The sequence below is a fragment of the Meleagris gallopavo genome, chromosome 3 (assembly GCF_000146605.3).
Source record: "Meleagris gallopavo isolate NT-WF06-2002-E0010 breed Aviagen turkey brand Nicholas breeding stock chromosome 3, Turkey_5.1, whole genome shotgun sequence".
Lineage (NCBI taxonomy): Eukaryota > Metazoa > Chordata > Aves > Galliformes > Phasianidae > Meleagris > Meleagris gallopavo.
In genome coordinates this window covers 19,593,109-19,605,247 of record NC_015013.2, presented here as the reverse complement: position 1 = coordinate 19,605,247, position 12,139 = coordinate 19,593,109, and the positions used below count along the sequence as shown (strand labels likewise).

Here is a 12,139-nt window from a genome sequence, read left to right as displayed (position 1 = left end):
AATTTGCTTTCTCTTCCCTTCCCCTAATCACAGTCTGCTTCTTTACATATTAAGTTGTAGTTATTTTTAAATGTAGCATATATTATATACACTACATTCAAAAGTAATTCTTAGAATGAGGATTGCAATTTAATCCAAGTTCATTCAAACCTCTTTCAGAGTACTTCAGGGAAAATATTTGAATAGAAAACAAGAAAAATTCAGTTAGAACATGATTAGAACATGAAGCATCCTGCACATTTTCAGTGAACTGTTTTATCCTCCTAATCTGAAATTCACGTGGAACATATATTTGTAATATTTTTAAATAGTACATGCTTAAGAACTATGGAATGATACTGTATTTTCAGATATTTGATGGAATTTATCTTATTAGGTTGTGTCATCAAAGTTCTATTTGTTACAGTTAATGAAGTATCCTGCAGAGGTCAAGATAGAACCTCCCCCATTTTATTGGTGGTACTTTTGTCTGCATTTTTTGGTACATTTTAAGTTCTTAGTGAAGCAAGAGTCCCATCAGATTATGCTTTACCTAGGAAGAGTTGCTACTTGTCAGCCTGGTTTTTTATATTCTTTGTGTTCAAAATATTTTCAGCTGTATACTTACTTATTTATTCAAGGAATGTGGTGCATGGCATTAATCACTGTGCTAGGGAAAGCTTGATTTAAAAAATTACTTATTTTCAGTAATCCGATTGAAAAAAAGCAGCTAGGAAAAACTGCTTAGAAATATATCTTGATTTAAATCTTTGCATTTTGTTGGTTTTACGTATTTTATTTTAATAAGTTTCCAGTCTATGAAGTTTGATATGTATTGTTGGTACAGAGATGAGTATATGTCATCATATTTGCCATATGCACTTATTTTTATTTCTTCAATTCTGTATGTGGCTGCTGAATCACGGCCTGAACCTCTGATTAATCACCTGAGGTGAGCAATGAGTCAGCCACGGAGCACAGGTGAAGGCAATTCACCTGTGCTGCAGGAAAGGGTGGAGCCTGGCTCCACCTTTTCTAGACCCATTTAAGAGCTGACTGCCAGTGGGGAAGGATCTCTCTGGAGATCTGCTTCACTGGAGTCTAGTTTGTGAGCCCAGGATAGGGTGAGTGTCTTTCTTTTCTTACTCCAATATAACAATTATATCAGCCAAGCTCCTGGATATAATATACCATTTGTATATCCATTGATTATACAAATTCCTAGTTCTTGATTTTTGTCTGGGGAAAGTTTATTGTCCGGAATCGCCTTTGGAAGAACTACATTAAAACTCAACAACAGTCAAAGGGAAGAAAGATTGAAGGCATAATCTTAAAGAGTCTTTAAAAATAAATCTCTCATCCATGCTAATTGCTATTGGTAGTGATCAGTATCCTGAATCCCTGCAAGCTCTTGAGTCGCTGCTAACATTTAGGAGGTCAGAATTCTTCACTCAGGGTAGAGTAGGATAAAGAGGTAAAGCTTCACATATCTTACTTCAGTGCTTTCAAGAGCTAAAGAGGAGAAATAGCAGTTCTTTACTGATCTTCTATGGTTGCAGATGGGTTGGTGGAGAGTGCAATAGCCAGCCATGGTCCTGCCCCTGATCTAGGTGTCACATGAGTCTTAGGTACGGATGGGGCTGGGCTTACACTCAGTGCTTGATCCATATGCATAATTATTAGAATCATAGAATCACCAAGGTTGGAAAAAACCTTCAGTATCTAGCATAACTGTCTACCTACCACCAATTTTTCCCCATTGAAACTATGTCCATTAATATAACATCTACATGTTTCCTGAACACTAGCAGGGATGACAACTCAAGCACCTCCCTGGGCAGCCCATTTCAGCACTTGACCACTCTTCTGGAAAAGAGATTTTCCTTGAAATCCAACTTTAACCTCCTCTGATGCCATTGGCCGTCCTGGGCACACTGCTGGTACACTGCATCATCCAACACCTCCAGATCCATTTTCTCCACACAGTCTTCCAGCCACTCTGCCCCAAGCCTGTAACATTGCCAGGGGTTATTGTAGACAAAGAGCAGGACCCTGTACATGGTCTTGTTCTTCTTCAAGTTCTTCTTGAACTTCATCCCACTTGGTTCACTCCAGTGATCTAGTCTGTCCAGATTCCTCTGAAGGACCTTCCTACTTTCAGGCAGATCGATAGTTCCTCCCAACTTTGTGTGATCTGTGAACTTACTGAAGGTACACTCAGTTCCCTCATTCAGGTCAATAAAGTTGAACAGGATGGACCCAAGTAATGAACATAATGAACACCACTCATGTCCAGTTACTAGTTTGATTTAACTCCATTTACCACCACTCTCTGGGCCCAGTCCTCCAAGCCAATTCTTTACCCAGCAAAGAACATACCTGTCCAAGCCATGGACTGCCAGCTTCCCTATGAGGATACTGTGGGAGACAGTGTCAAAGGCTTTGTTGAAGTCTAGGTAGACTATGTTGAATAGCCTTTCCCTCATCCACCAGGTATGTCTCTTGATAACAGGAGATCAGATTGTTTAAGCAAGACCTGCTTTTCATGAGTCTATGCTGGATGGATATGATTCCTTGGTTGTCCCACACATCCCATGGTGGTCTCTCTCAAGATGATCTGCTCCATAATCTCCCCTGGCACCAAGGTCCAGCTGACATGCCAGTAGTTCCCTGAATCCTCTTTGCAACATATCTTGTAGATTGGGAATCACGTTGGCAAGCCTTCAAACCTCTGGGACTACTCTAGTTGACCATTGATAGATAATGGAAAGTATCTTGGCAATCACTTCTACCAGCTCCCTCTGAGTGGATCCAATCTGGCCCCCATAGAGTTGTGACAGTCCAAGTAGAGTAGTAGGTTTCTAAATGTATCCACCTGAATCATGGGGTTTAATTCCGTTCCCTATCCCAGACTTCCACTCTTCAAGGAGTAGAGTACCCCAAGGATAATTGATATGACTTTTAAAGACAGACATAAAGAAAGCTTTGAGAACCTCAGCTTTTTCCTTATCCTCAGTGGTCTTGCTCCCTGCTGCATCTAGTAAAGGGCAGAGATTCTCCTTAGCCCTCCTTTTACTGTCAATATAGTTTTAAAAGATATTTGTTCTCTTTTACTACACTGATCATTTTGAGTTCAGGTGTGGCTTTTGCCTTTCTAATCTTTTCTCTGCATATCCTAACAACTTATTTGTACTTTCTCTGAGTTGCCTCTCCTCTCTTCCAGAGGAGGTTTTTTCTCCTGGGATCCCAGAAAAAGTTCCCTATTCATCCATACTACTCTTCTTCCCTTCCAGCACAGGGGGATAGCCTGCTAGTGTGCATCAAAGATTTCCTTCCTGAGGAGTGTACAGCCTTCCTGGACCCCTTCACCCCTCAGGACTGACTCTGAGGGGACCGCCCCAGAAAATATGTAATGTTTCACAACTTTGTGTTTCTATTTAATGTTTCTAAGCTTGTTTTAACCAAGAATTTCAAGTGATTCCTGGGCACATTAATGTTTGTTGTTGTTGTTGTTGTTTTTCCCCTTCCAACTAGCTACAGGGTTGCCTTTTCTGTAAGAATCCTCTCTGCCGGAGGGGTAGCTATAAGGAGCTGTGAGTCAGCAGAGCTGCTCAATGCATTTTGTCAGGTATATTCTGGCCTGAGGGGCATTTGCGTTACATATATTCTGAGAACAAAGCCATTCATTCTATATTGAATTTCATTAAAAAAAAAACAAAAACAAAACTATTCTGTTTAAGTTAGGGTTTCTCATGCTTATTTGGCTTTAAAGCATGAATTTTTGTTTCTGAAACCAATTCTTATTTTCTCTCCTTGTTTTCTCTACTTCTTTGCTTAATTTGTAAATGGGTGTGGTTTTTGTTTTTGTTTTTTTGTGTGTGTGTGTGTGTGGGGGGGGATCTTGAGCAAATCTGTTTATCTCCTTATTTCTTAATTCTTATCTTCTTATCTTTAAAATGGAAGATAGGTCTGGAATTACTTTGAAGATTACTGTAGCTTATACATGACAGTTTAAAAGTGGTTATCTCTTCCATACAGCTGTCTCTGAGCTGGTATCAATGTACAGAATCATGTTATAGGTTAAAAGTATATTACAAATTAAGTCATTTTATATTATAGAAATTCTTAATGGGGTGTAGAGATACAAACAAATTCATATGAGCTAAGTTGCTGAGTAACTGGTCAGTACAAATTGCTTTAATCACTGGAGCATAACCATTAAGATTAAGATAGATTTCCATAAAGTATGCAGAAGAATATTATTTTGGAAGTTAGAAGGCACTGCAGAATAACAAAAGCACTGTGAATATTTTATGAAAATTACTTCAAAAGAAACTACATCACTAATCTAGACATATATTAGATTTCTCCTTTATCCCACCAATGCAAAAAAACATCCTAACATACTAAGTAAAAATATATTCATCGAGCTTATTGGAATATTACATTTTTTTATACCATTCAACCAACAAAGCTAAGTTGCATTCAAAATATGAAACACCTTGAAATATGTTTATTCACGAAGAATCAGAGAGTCATAGAATGATAGTATGTCTTGGGCTGGAAGGGAGACCAGGGATCATCAAGTTCCACCTCAATCCAGCACAGGCAGGGCAGCCAACCTCCAGATCTAGTATTAGATCAGGCTGCCCGGGGCCCCATCCAACCTGGTGTTGAAAACCTCCAGGTATGAGCATCCAGAGCCTCTCTGGGCAGACTCTGGAGACTTTGTATAAGTTTGCCATTGATATTATGTAAGTCTCTATGGGTTCTGAAGATACCTTATTTGGAGAGGTTTGACTGAAGAAGAAACAATTTTCTGCTGAGGTTTGAGTTGGATTTGGATTTCTGATTTACTAGAAAGGTGTAAGAAAAAAAAAAGCTAACTAAAATGATTTGGCATATCCATTTCATAAGAACAACTCTGTCTCCGAAAGTAATACATACCTTCTGGAAAACCACATTTACAGTTTATATTACTGATTTAGATCAGAACAACATAGCATCATTAGTTTGAACTGATTCATAACTACAGGGTGTATTACCAACTGTCATAAATGCATGAGAATTTGCATGGAAAGGAAACAAACTGTTTTGGCTGTGAAATGCTGATGGCATAATGGCATGGGTGTGGAGAATATGAAAGAACAGGGAACCATTTATATTTACTTGCATTTCTTTATTAAAACAGGGAGTCTCACTATCCTGTGACATAGTTTATATAGGTAAAAACATACATTATATATATATAGGCAATAATAAATTATATTCATTTAAAAAGTGTATTAGGGTATAATTAAAGGGAAATAAGAATTTATTTTCCTTGATGAAGAACAAAGCTTTTAATGGTGTATAAGAAAATCTTGGTGGGGAAAAAAAAAGTTAATTTTGACTTGAAATGGAACACTGGACTTATTCCAAATTTGTATTTTTATAGCTTTAAGTGGTTCTGTAATATTGAACTAAAACTATTTCAGGATAGAATTTGAAACATTTCATGGGGGAAAATAAAGTATTTTCAAAATAACTACAGAAACATTTCTAGTATTTCATTTAAGTAGAAATCACCAAGATCATTTCAATTATCTTTTTTAATATGGTTATGAAACTGTGCATTTTCCTAATACTACATTTACAAAGCCTTACTGGAAAGCTAGTTGTTCTCAACAAGTGTATATCTTTTCACTGTTGGGAAAAAAATAATTCTCTCTCTTTCAATACAAATGTCAGAGCCGTCTAAATTTAGCTAGGGTCAACAAGAAGGGCTCATGACTTTTTAAATGGAGCACTTCTCCAAAGGCAGGGTTAATTTCAGTACTCATGTGCTATCGAATAATTAGAATTAGAGGTGATGCAGATGGTAGCGGAAACAAGAGGTTTCAGTTGAGATTAGGCCCGTGATCAGGTCCAGGATGCTGCTTATGGTCAAGAGAATGTCTTGTGAAAGTGCATAAACTAGTTCATTTAAGGGATGGAAAGACTCACATTTCTTGCTGTGGTACTGTACATAATCCTTGTCAAATAGAAAGAATTACTAAATTGCATGCCTTACCACATTTTGAAAATTGCATGGGTACAGTGCCTATGTATTACTACTTTATAGCAACTAAAACTTCTTATGATGTATTGTTATAGGCTTAGCTGTATGCTTTTTTTATTTGTTTTAAACAAATACTGAAATATGTAGAATACTTCTAAAGGGCCTATTTTACTAGTCTTAGGGATTTACTTACTGAAAAATTTTGGACTTGGATGTAATTTATTGCAAATTTTTTAATCAGAAAAGAAGATAACTTGTAAAATTCAATGTATAAAATCTAAGGTGGTACCAAAAAAAGTACCAAATAATATGAAAATTACTTGCAAGTACAGCTATGTGCCTGCTCATAAAAATAGTGTAAAAACTGGGAGGCATTTTCCAAATATACTATGTAAAAATATCTAGCAAACAGAAGATCTGAACAAAGCGTTCTGTTGTGTTCTATCTTGCCAAATGCTTGAAAATCTAACTACTCTCTTGTAATGTTGATTTACGTTTTTAAATGTGACTGTAGATTGAAATTGTAGATTGAAATTTTATCTCAGCTTTAAGGATTTACTTGAATTAGAATTTGGTTGTTTATTTTTAAGCAGTGGACACAGAGTGGTCTTCATTGAGAAACTGGAAAGTATGGATAGATTGAAAGAGATGTCTACAAGAACAGAATAGTACAGACAATTTGAATAATTAAAGAGTGAAACAAAAAGATGCAAAAAAAGCTAGTGTTGGAACATGTATATAAGTTGCTAAGTATATTTCTTCATTTTGAATCCTCTTTTCTCCTTTCAGGCATTCACTAGGAGAACAGGTCTTAGAGGCTGAAAAAAGTATAATAAGGTATGATTTTTTTTTTGGTCAGATACTTTGGTGGTGCCCAAGGAATGTGAATGCACTTAAAAAGGAGTAATGCAACATATCCTTCCACCATTATATTTTTATATACTGTAAGGTGTGTGAACTCCTGTGTTAGAAATTTCTAAGGGCTTTCTTCACTTCCTACATGGTTAGCAATTTATCATATTTATTTTGATAGGTTTACGTGTATTTAAATGCAGTTGACTGTTCGTCAGGATTGTATTTGTTATTCAGTGCATATGTTCTGGCAATGCTCTGTTGCCATTTTACTCTCACTTGTAGTTGAATGAAATTTTATTTATTGATTCAGAAGTACAAGTAAATGAACAAACAATTTAGTTTTATGCATCAGACTTCAGTTTCAGATGTGTGTTAGAGAAGCAGGTCTACATTTTAACCAGTAGATGATAAGATTTCTTCTTAATTCCCAAATAATTTCCCTCTAAACCTGTGGCACTATGTTGGGAGTGAGGGAGGAAGTATGATCTGTGTGAAGAGCAAGTATCTGTCCTATCCCTCTTTTGGGCAGTGATGGTAGTTAATCTGACAGAGTTTTCAAAGCTGGCGCTCGGCCCTGGTTGTTTACAAATAACTTCTGCTTGCTTATCCCCATCTTTTTTACTTTTGACTTAAGTCCCGAATGCCATCCACTGTGACAGATGTACAGTGTTTCTGAAGTGAGTTTCATGAAGATAACCCTCAAGTTATCTGACTATTCCATCATGGAGCTCGTTTGCCCTAGTCAAGGGAATGCTTTCTTGATATTATCTAATCCACATAATAATTCAGGTTCCTGTAAATAATTTTGCAGGATACACAAGCATTCACAAAAGAGTAGCACCTTTTCATCTGCTCTCATAACATCTGTAGCTTCTTTGTTTGGCCAACCAACACCTACTGGTTTCCCTTGAGCTGGAAACAATATTAACTTAGTAATAATCACCACTGCTCTCTCCCTGTTACTTTAATAACCAAAGAATTTGCTCTTTCATGTAATGTGTATCAGACTTAATTATTTTCATTAATTATTGCAGATTAATGTCTGTAAAATATATATTTGTTGCTATACAGTGATGTGTTAAATACTACATATCCTGCTATATAAAATAGCATGTCTTTAATTTGAAGATTATACTTGGTATTTTTAGCACATGGAAAGAAGCCTCAGTGTAACAATTTTCAGTGCCTATCATTTCTGCTCTGATGAATTGTGAATGATTGGTTTGTAGTTCACTGGCTATATTATCGATGTTGGTTCCATTCAGTGTGATAAATGATGATAGCTACATTTCAAACAAAATGTAACAGGATTACTTGTCTTGAAGTTTGAGCAGATCAGATGCTCTAGAAGTTCCTTCCAAACTTAAATATAATGTAGCTGTGTAAAAATTGTTTAAAATTAAAAAGAGCTAATGCATCTTTAGCTATCTTCTTTTTCCCATCAACAAGTGTTTTGTGCAAACCAGTTCTCCATGCCAGATGCAGAAGCAGTCACACATCATATCCTTGTGCACTCTTATTTCCTATCCCTGTTCAGACTGGACTGTGCCTTTTCTTTGATTTTCCTGCTTGAACATACTAATTTAGAAGCTTCACTATATGAAATGTGTTATTTTTACAGCGTTCCTTTTTTTTTTTTTGCTGATAGTAAGGGCGTCCAGTAAAAGGACAGTAAAATGCAAATTGTTTACATTTTAATGAACAAGTTCCCTGAGGGTTAAATGAAACTTCAGCATTTTCACTGTGGTGGTGTGGCAATGAGTCATTGACAATGCCCAGTGTGCCAAAGTCCCAGGTGCACAAAAACAACAGACAGAAAAACAACAGTGTTTTTTTTCTCAGTCATCAATTTTGTGATGCCAAATTGGCTTTCTGGAATCCCCACAGCAGTTTGCAAATGATGTGTGAAATAAAATATTCCTACCTGCATTGGACAAAGAAAAAAATCTTTCCTAACAGTGCTCTGACATGCTATTTCAGTGATGCTTGGTATCCAGTCAGACACTGCCAGAAAAACCAAACTAGTTCCAGACACTGAGAAAAATGCCAGTTACAAAAATCTTCTGTACAATTTTCTTTTTTGATTTTCCTGTTTATTCTCTCATCATTATTAACCTCAACAGTTTTGTCTTTTGGAAATATACTTGCTTGTACAAGCTTACCCCAACTGTTGTCAGAAACACTGGGATGATTTTTCTTTTGTTTTTCTAGCTAATCATAGCTTGAGAAAGTGCACAAACAAGATGTCCTTTCAAGGTCCATTGCTCTCTTCTGTGATTAAGATTACCCATGCACTTTCCTTTTCAGTTCTTTTGCTTGTATAGGATTTAATTCCCTAGGTATTTTCAGCTTAATTTGTGGGCACAGTAAAGATCTTTTTCACTGTTAAGTTTACTTTCTTTTGATCTTGTCATTAAAATAATAAAATCGTAGTTTCTTATTTTCATTGGAATTTGAATATTCACGATAGAAGACATTTGCATTTGTATGCTGTTTCAGATTATATAAAAGTCTGCATGTTATTAACTTATCTTTTTTATTTAGAAAATATTTTCTCTTGTGGTCACCCACATCATAGGTGATATGTTAGATATGGGTGGTAGGTTACTGAATGAATGATAATTCTACAGAATTTCTTATAAACGCAGATGCTGTTAATAAAGACTTTATGATGCAGAAATGAAAACAAAAATAATGTAACAGGATAAGATAATAAATAGCTAATAATGTGTCATTAAACCAAAAGAAGAAAAAAGAAATAAAATCACAAGGACAAAACAAACCTAATAGTGCCTCTAACAACCATTTCCCCAGAATATAAATAACATTTGGTACTGCCTGTACAATGTAAATGAAAATTAAAACTTCAGCAAGAATAAAATATACGTGTGTGTGTATATATATATATCAATAAGAACATTCATAGGTGTTATATGGCATGGCTAGAATGAATTTTGGATGGGCTGACAAAGGAAAACATTTTTTATTTGAGGTTTGAAATAAATTGTTTTATAGCATGTTAACTCCTTTATTTTCAAGAGTATTTTTTCTGTTTTTTTCTCAAGCACTCTCCATGTCTTTGAAAAGAAGATCCAAACCAATGGATTAATGAAATAAGGCAATACCTGCATCTTGAGAAATTGCTAAAATCCTTGGGCATCAGCAAATGTGTGCTCTCCTCCAGAACAGTTGTGAAGTACTGTCTAGTAGTTAGTGGGGTCACTGAACTACTGAAGTCAATATTACTTGCAGGCATTCATAAATGTTCAGCTGCAGCCACCAGCTGTATAAATCTGTGCCACAGAGAAACACGGTTAATTATTCTGTGCAAATGTCCACATGAACACATCTATTTTAATTCTGATACCTGAATAAAGTCATTACTTAGCACAGGAACTTCTTTATGACACCACATTGTACAATACAGCAATAAAAAAGATTGCTGTGATTTGCTTCTTGGAAAGTCCCTATTGATCCTGCAGTATCTTTATGTCTTTTATTTTTGTCTCTAGTGCTGAGGGAGATGAAACATCTTCAAGAAAGAAAGATTTTATTGTTTATCCCTTTTCCTCGAGGTTGATGACACCCCTCCACACACACTAAAATTTTTATGACAGAAGTGCGAGGATTTCATGACTTCCCTACAAGAACTGTAGAACCTGAAAATAAATGAGATTCATCTGTAACAAAATCTGTAATTATTGGTTAGAATTAAGCCAACAATCCTTATAAAGATAATGCATGACTTGATCACCTAATGCCTGATAAATATTGCATTAAACACATGTTTGGGGGATTCTGCTAACATTCTTAGATGGATATTTGATGTCTACATAAGAACTGTTATGTGGGCATATATCAGGCTTCTTGTTTTCAAGCAGCTGCTAGAAAGCTAATGTATTTAAGTTCTTTGCGCTTTCGACATGTAGTGCAGTTTCTCTATGGGAAAATGGTAAAAATGTTTGCAGTTATAAGTAGTTCAAAAATGTTTCTTCATACATATTAATGCTTGTTTTCCTAAATTTCCTTTCTTTTTTTTTCTTTTGTCGTTGATACTCTGATTATCTAAAAGTAGGTATTACTTAAACCAAAATCCCTGAATGGATCTATGTCTTGAACCATGGTCAGTGCCATTTAGTTTACACTTTTGGTAGCTAACCCTCCCCTCCACTGTGTACAAAGGTAGTAGACTTTGTTTAAGATTATCTTTCATATAACTGATAGATCAATAACTCAGGTCTAAGTGTATTTCACAGCTTATTTGTCCCAAGCCCACGATTCCAGTTTGAGCACTCTGCAGTAAGCAAATGCCAAGCAAAGCCATACAAACAATGTACATTGGTCTATAAGTTTGTTATTTTCAGATCACCTTTTATATTCAGATGGGAAAATTCTTGACTTTGTCTACATTATGAAATTATTCTCTCCATCTATTGTGGGGAAAGATGAACAGGAAGAAACCTGCTGAGAATTAATTCAGTAAATTTCAGTTGTTATTGTGCGGTAAATACTTTCCACATAAGAAAGAAATGGTGGTTAGGTTTTGACTATCTTTATTTGATTCAGACTGAAATGAGCCCCTGCTGAAATATTTGTGAAAGGACTACCATTAAGATACTTTATGTAGATCCATTTATATAAAATCCACAACATATGAGACAGAATTAGATTGAGAAGACAAACCTCATGAATCTCCTGAGAAAAAGAAACAGAAAAAAACTTTTCATGCTACATTTGTTTTATTAGCTTCTGTTTAATTCTGTAGTTAACTTGACCCCTCATTCTAAAACAAAGCTAAGTCCTTGTCCTTGTACTTTTTTGACTAAAACTGAATGTAAAACTACATCCATTTTGTGATTTATTTATTTTTTTTATCCACTCCAACTTTTGTTACCTACCTTCATTTTGTCTTTGTGCAGATAGAATTTTCTTTTATACACATGACTGTACTTGTTCTATGAGTTCTTTCGGATGGCAAATTATCTGAAATGAGGAACTACCCTTTAGTATATAAATGCACTTTAAGTAGTACAAATAGGATTCCATTGTGTCTTTGCACAACAGAAAATTGAAGGTTTAATACAGAATAGTAAGGCCACCCTACACATTAAAAAGTGTACCTGACAAAACAGTAATTTCTGAGCTGTGGGTGCTGGGGAATTTCTTTTGTTTCATTAGTATGCTAGTACAGAGAATAAATTTTTATGTGACACATGTAACTCAGACTCTGAACGGTCAAAATTGATTATGCTCAACTAGAGTACA

At 35.6% G+C, this 12,139-nt stretch overlaps 1 long non-coding RNA gene across 1 annotated transcript; it reads left to right on the top strand.

Annotated features, from left to right (window-relative positions):
• The first annotated feature begins 1,063 nt into the window (after positions 1-1,063).
• LOC104910155 lies at positions 1,064-11,672 on the top strand. The gene is made up of 4 exons (XR_792843.2): positions 1,064-1,103; positions 3,273-3,388; positions 6,809-6,856; positions 9,940-11,672. It is a non-coding gene; the product is annotated as an uncharacterized LOC104910155 (long non-coding RNA).
• Positions 11,673-12,139: the final 467 nt, after the last annotated feature.